This window comes from Camellia sinensis, chromosome 14, assembly GCF_055761805.1.
Source record: "Camellia sinensis isolate YWXY chromosome 14, ASM5576180v1, whole genome shotgun sequence".
Taxonomy (NCBI): Eukaryota; Viridiplantae; Streptophyta; class Magnoliopsida; order Ericales; family Theaceae; genus Camellia; species Camellia sinensis.
In genome coordinates this window covers 96,694,591-96,701,949 of record NC_138974.1, presented here as the reverse complement: position 1 = coordinate 96,701,949, position 7,359 = coordinate 96,694,591, and the positions used below count along the sequence as shown (strand labels likewise).

At 31.2% G+C, this 7,359-nt stretch overlaps 1 long non-coding RNA gene across 1 annotated transcript; it reads left to right on the top strand.

The window, feature by feature from the left end:
• Positions 1-2,563: 2,563 nt before the first annotated feature.
• LOC114302149 (uncharacterized) lies at positions 2,564-6,032 on the top strand. Its single transcript, XR_003643323.2, has 2 exons — positions 2,564-2,713; positions 5,606-6,032. It is a non-coding gene; the product is annotated as an uncharacterized LOC114302149 (long non-coding RNA).
• Positions 6,033-7,359: the final 1,327 nt, after the last annotated feature.

The following is a 7,359-nucleotide window of genomic DNA, read 5'->3' as shown; positions in this document are numbered from 1 at the left end:
AGGGGTCCAGCTGTGAGGGCAAGGTGTCCATAATAGAAAGTGGGCCCTTGAAGAGTAATATAAAAAGAAGGGCCATCAACCAAAGAACGAGCATGTGAAAAAAGAGTGATAACTTGTGATAGAAGAAAGTCCCAAGAGAATATTAACTTGTCCGTCGGAGTGTTAGTTTCGGCACCCCCAACCGGAGTATGCATCCCCATTTTAGGTACCAATCCGAGGATTAAGAAAGTCTGCTTGGGCCAAAGGGTATTTCCAAACCCCATCACCACAATAATCTATATTTTAAGCAAATCTCATGAATTTATTTATTTATTTATTTGTAATTTACCCTATTAAACAACCATATAAGCAAGAATTGTAACGGACCATGTTATGTTGATGACCTCCACTCCACCCCAATTTAGACATTTACCTCACCCTTGTCCCGCCCCGCTTAATGTAATTCTATCTCCGACCCTACTTGTCCATTTTGCCTTTATTATTTATATCTTTACTATTGAATTTTAATAATGTGAGATAAATGACTTGTAGCAATTGATATTGTTTAACATCAATGGCTTCATTTGGGAAGTGAGTTGACTTTTTGGCTTTTTAGATATTTTAGTCTAGGGCTAAAAACTTTGTTTGGGCTGGATTTTTTTGACTTTTGTAAGAGAAAAAGTGAAATAATTATGATTTGAATGTGACATTTTGTCTTATTGATTTTTTAGCCTATTTTGTCTTTTGTGACTATTTTAGCTCCCAACTTCATTTTAGCCTCATGCCAGACGAAGGCAATGTTAATAAAATTACATAATATAGGGAGAGGGAATTATGATATCTAGAAAAGGACCCAAAAAAAAAAAAAAGAAAAACTTAAAAATCGTTATATATCAATAAACAATAATGAAAAATATGTTTTTAAAAAAAATTCACTCACCAACCCAACCCTGTTCAACAAAAAATTCTACTTACACAATATATTTATTTCTTTACACTCTTCATTTGAGAAATATTTTTTTTCTCTAATTTTATTTGTGTGTGAAATTATTTTTAAGGACAAAAGATAAAAATTAAATAGATTTGATTATTTCTTTACACTCATTACACTTCAATCCCTATTTTTTTTTATTGCTTTCTCATTTCTTCTTTTATACTATATATTTTTAAAAAAGTGAAAATCATAGTGTTTTGATCATAAAAAAATCAATAGACGAAGAACTTGTGATGAAGGACCTGCAAAAAAGTGAAATGGTAAGTTTTTTTTCTTTACTTTTTATGTTTTCATTTCGTTTTTCAAGATGATTGTTTGACTTTTGTTCGGTGTACCAGAACCGAATAAAATCAAATGCCTGAAATCACACTGTTGAACAAAAAATACATATCCAATAACCTACTACTGAACAAAAAGTACATTTCCAGTAACTCACTACTAAACATTTCTTCTTTCATTTTTATTTTTTTGTTTTTGTTTTGAAGGATTATATTTCTATTCATTGCAGTAAGGCTAGTAATACATTGTTAATGGTTTATTAGATTTATCTGCTTCCTGGTCATCCAATACCTCCGAGAGTAAGTAATTGGATTAGTTTTCATCACCCGTGTGCTAGTGGATGGAAAAAGCATATATTATCTGTATTGATCAATTTCGTACACTTGTCAGCCCTAATGTAGTAACTACCAAAATTATCAACATAGATGGATTGTGATAACAATCTCAGTGTGTTTTTTATATATGTTTGTATTGACAAATTTAAAGATATTTGTATAGACTATTTTTATGAATGTTTTCATAGATGTTTATACACTTCATGTTTTTATAGATACTTGAAATTTTAAAGACAGTGAATCTGTAAACATGCGGTAACAAATAGCTGAACAAAATTAATTTATTCAGCAACATGACACTGAAATAATCTAAATTGTTTGGCAATGTATAATCGAACTGGCCCATCATAAATTTAGGGGAAAAAATGATATTTTAAGACAAGTGAATCTTTAAATGTGTGACAAAAGATGGCTAGATAAATATAATTTTTTTAGTAAGATTACACCGGAGTAATTCAAAAGAAATAGGTGTAATGAAAAAAATCTATATGGATTTTAAAAATGGTTTAATTTAAGGTTAGTTTTGGTATTATAAAGGGTGTAATGAGAATTTTAACTATTTTTTAATAGTGTAATGAGAAAATATATATAAAGAGATAAAGTGCCATTTTGGCAAGCTGGTTAAAAGCTAGTTTTAGTTTTTTGATTTTTTTTGATAACATAACTTTTTACTTTTTTACATGTTTTTTTTTTAAAAGTCAAAAAACATTAAAAAATCAACTTTTAACAAACTTTTAAAACACTCCAAAATTGCAGTGTAAGTAAAATTTCTCCAACAAACCCAATCCAACCCAACCCTACCCTACCCTGGGCTAGGATTGTTTTGGAATGTAGGTTAAAAACTAATCCTTTAAATTCTTTTAATTTGTTTTTAAAAAAACGTGTAAAAAATAAAAAGATGATATAACCTAAAGATTGGTTCCAAACGTGGCCTTAATTATCAAAAATCCCCAAACTCATTTTACTTTAAAGAGTCGGAGAGGGCCGGGTCCCATTGGGTCGGGTATTTTGGCACCAGTTTCAGTTGTTTATAAACATTTGCACTGTTCTTCTGGCTAAGCTTTCTCTCTGTCTGTTGCCTTGCCTTGACTGTGTGTGAGATTGAGAGGCCAACAAGCAAACCCTGGTAAGTCATGATTTATCACTCTTCATTTCTCTATGAATTGTGCATTCAACTCTGAACACACGTCTGTTGTAAATTACTTGTCTTTTTTGGTTTTGCTCTCGATCCCCCTTATCATTACATGTGGGCGAACCTATGAATTGACTCATTGAATTCACTATTTAGAGTAGATGTTGGTACTCTTGAATCCGATTGAGTGATTTCACATGAATTACTCAATTCCAGAAGAAAATTCCATGGTCATGTTGTAGAGCTCCGATTGATTTGATCTTTTCATAGTCTTGTGCTCTATGGACTTTGTAGAACCCTCAGGTCTGCAAAGTTATTCAAGGGTGGACAGAAAAAATAAATAAAGAAAGAAAAAAATGGGCTCAAAATTTGAGATTGATTAGGATATACATAAGGAAAACCATAAACATTTTGTATTGAAAATGACCTCCAATCATTTCATCGAACTTGTATCAAATCAAGTTTTCACCAAAATTTTCATCAAATCATGGCAAAACAAGTTTTTTTTTTTTTTTTTTTTTCTTTTTAAACCAAATTTGATGAAAGAAGCTTTCGGGGGGTAAATTTGAAATTTTCAAAAATATTTGATGAAAATTTTGAAGTTAGTGAGGATTGAAGCATTCAATTTTTCACCAAATCTAGTTTTTAGTTAAATTTGACAAAAATCTATTGGAGCATCCCATATCAAATCAAGCTTTTAACCATTTTTTTTTACCCAAATTTGATGGGAAAAAAAAAAAAAGAAAGGAAAAAAGATGAAAGATTGGAAATGCTCTAAGGTTGCTTCTCCTGACCAAATTATAAATCAAGGTAGAGTTCTAGGATTAAGTTTCTCAAATGTTATCAAGATTCAAGTGTCTACAAGGTATTGAAGAATAACAGTGATTTGTATTGATCACAACAATTCTCTACCACTTCTCCCTCTATATCTATAGTTTTGCACGTTTATGTGTGTCTATATCTATTTATAAATATTTGGTAATGTTTATAATGTATTTAAAATCATGCACATCCCACAAATAAAGTAGTGAAATTATGTTCTTTGAGTCCAATTAGTTACTCAGAAAGACCAAATGAAGCTCAACAACATGAAAATAAACCAATCAATTACAGTAGGCTCTAATTTGAGTAAAGAGAAAATTCAATGTAACTCAATTACATTTCTCAAAACCTGATACTTCTAGGAGGTTAGTTGTAATTAGTTACATTAGGGGGAGCTCCCATCATGCACTGCATTGCCGTATGGTTGTGACATTCCTGTATTTTCAGCATGATTCCTGTACCATGTGTTAAAGGAATAGTTATTGATTTTGATCCTACATTATCATGGTGACAAGCTTTCCTTTGTAGAATGGGCTGCATCATAGAAAACTTATCAGTTGCAACAGACTGTTCACTTGGAGATTTAGAATTTATAGCTTATGGAATTAGTAGTACGTAATGGGGTAGTATGAATGGAACAGCATAGGATCCTAATTGAAATTGGGATGTTAATGGGTGTTGAATTCCTAAATAAGCGAAAATAAATATCCTTCATGGTTGAATTCCTAAACTTGACTCAGCTTCTTTTTTTTTTTTTTTCATTAAAACTTTTTATTTTTTATATATTTGTGACATAATGGATAAATCAAGGGGTTCAGGCCTTCTCCAGTCTATCCAATTATGACCTTAACCTTGTCTCTCCATTTTTTTTTTTTACATTTCAAGAACTGCCCACATTAGTCTTTGTACATTTATCACATTTTTGCTCCAACATGAATGAAATACCTGTTTGACTAGATATGATATGGGTATGCTGTAGTTTATGTTTGATGCCATTTAGCATTAAATACCCAAAAGGAGTTCAATGTTTTTTATTCACTTCTGTAAATACTTCTCAATAATTTATTATTTGGTTGTGTGGACAATTTGTACCAGTATACTGTACTACATATATATGGCAGTTTTCATCATGTACAAAAGGAGGATTAACTGTATACACTTTGAATGTTTCACCCATGCCACTATGTCCTCCAATTATGGGATGAGCAAAACAACTTGGAGACATACACTCTGATGAGACTTGTACTTAATCTACAACTAGCAGTTGGCTATGCATGTGCAATTCAAATAAGTAAAAATAAAACAAAATATTTTCTATATATTGTGTGTCACTCAAGTAGTAAGAGTCTTCTTTAGTAGACCCAAGGTCCAAGGTTCGAGTTCCATTCTTGTCATCTATCTAATATTTTTATTATTTTTTTTTCTTTGTAAGTAGAAAAATGAGAGACACATGACATAAGGAGAAGCAAGCAAAGGCTTGGACACCAAGTCCAGCCTTCACTTAATATAATAGGATAGATTATTGATAGGAGGTTAAATTTATCAACTAGTACAAATGTATAAATTTAAGTTGCATAGCTTATTCTAACAGTTCTAAATTTGCAAGACCTAGTTGAGTTAATTCTTGTTCTTTAGCAGTTGAGATAAGTGCTGCTCCAAAGCCTTGATTATTAATTGAGACCACAGAATTGGGGGCTGGGATGAAACTTTCTATGGGATAAGACGGTCATGGTTAGACACGATCTCTCTGAGGTCTACAAAGGGGACAAACAGCAATACAATTTCAGTGTGTTATAAATTTTCAAAGTGGTATTATTTTAAGCGCTGTAGAATCAGAAAAATGAAGGAAGAAAGAAATATATGATAGGTTGCACAATAAAAACGTTATGGGATGCTTATTGAAGTAAATGGAGTTTGGCCTTCTTTAGCAAGTTTTTAGTATCATCTTACATGCCTTTAAAGATTTTCTATTATTCAATGATTGATAGGAGGTGAGTTTTCTTTCTGACTGCTACTTTTTTCCTTTTTTTTTTTTTTTTTTTTTTTTTTATATATGTTGGCTAGGTTTGATTAAACATGGGAAACAAGCCTGCAAAGGAAGAGAAGGAAGAGATATTCCTAAAGATTGTACCTCCTTTGGACCGTGCATATGTGCGGTGGCTTGCTCGAGATCTTGAGAGGATTCATCGCTTTACTCCAAGAAATCCACGTGCTGTGAAGCCACCAGATCATTACATCGAGTACATGCGCTTAAATGGATGGTTGGATTTGGACCTGGATGATCCTGACCTTGCCCACTTATTGAAGTAGATAATCATATATATATCTACTACTTGTAAGAGATTAACAAAGTGAGACAACAATACTTGGGTTTTGGGAGGTCTTGAAATTAATATTTTGGTGTAAATGCTTATATGAATACTTTCCGATAGTTGGGTTATCTTGATGAGAAAATCGTCTTAATGATGAAAGTTGGCTGGTTTTCATTTGATATTATGGTACGCTTGGAAAGTATATCCAAGGCTTGAAAGCAAATCAAACCCCAGATATGGCAGCCCATTAGACTTGTGCGTTCATTTTAACATCAAGGTTATATTTTGTTAGTATTATTTTGGTGTCAACAACTGGAAGTGGACTTGTAGATCTGTGGGGATGGCCAACAACTTATCAATAACATCTGACAACTGATCAAATCCAAGGCCAGTGTAGTCAGCATGCATGTTTGTAACAACTTATAATTGTTTGTCCTTTCTATTTAGGGAAATTTACACATAAGTCCTATCTTTAAAAAATATGTATCGGAAAGTCTCATTAATTTTTGAATTTGAAAAGATATACTATGAGGTTCTTTCACTATATTTCTTGAATATTCCAAATGTGGGTATACTTTATTTATGCACTATTGTTTTATTAAATTTTTGTCAAATTTGCTTGGTTTGGAGTACACACACTTTTTATTTTTTTTTTATCTTTTTTGGATTACATCACCTCTCTACTTTTCTGCACATCTTTCATAAAAGTTAAAAAGTACACTTATCATTCTAATGTACATACTATTGTCTTATTAAATTTTTGTCAAATGTGTCATTCTTCTTAAAATGTGACAATGGAATATTTGTGCACTACTGACTTATTACATTTTTATCAAATGTGTCATTCTTAAAATGTGATAATGGGATATCATTCTAATTTGTATACTATTATCTTATTAAACTTTTGTCAAATATTTCATTCTTCTTAACATGTGACAATGAGACATTTATACACTATTATCTTATTAAACTTTTATCAAATGTGTCATTATCAAAATGTGAAAATGAGATATCATTCTAATGTGTGTACTATTGTGTTATTACGGTTCTAAATGCGAGGTATATTTCATTTGGGAGATTTTAATATGAGATAGGACTTTTGGGTTTATAAAAAATATGTATGGGACTAAATGGTCTATAAGTCATAGATATAAGATTTATTAGTAAATGGCCATTTTATTTATTTATTTATGTGATTGGAGATATCATAAAATTTACATTTACTACATATGAAAAAATACAATAAACTTAAAAATATATCATGAAACTTTATATTAGAATAAACCTAAGAATCACAAGAAGAAATACTCCCAAATAGAAATACATCCCCCTCCCCCCCCTCGAGGTTTAAAATTTTCAAAAAGTAAGAGAAAAATTGTAATAAACATAAATTTCAATGGGTGTCAATGTTATTTACCCTAATTTTTTTTGCCAAAAAATGAGTTGAGTTGAGTTTTGTAGGCTTGAACTTAGCTCATTTGTTTAACGAGCTTGAAAATTCTGTTC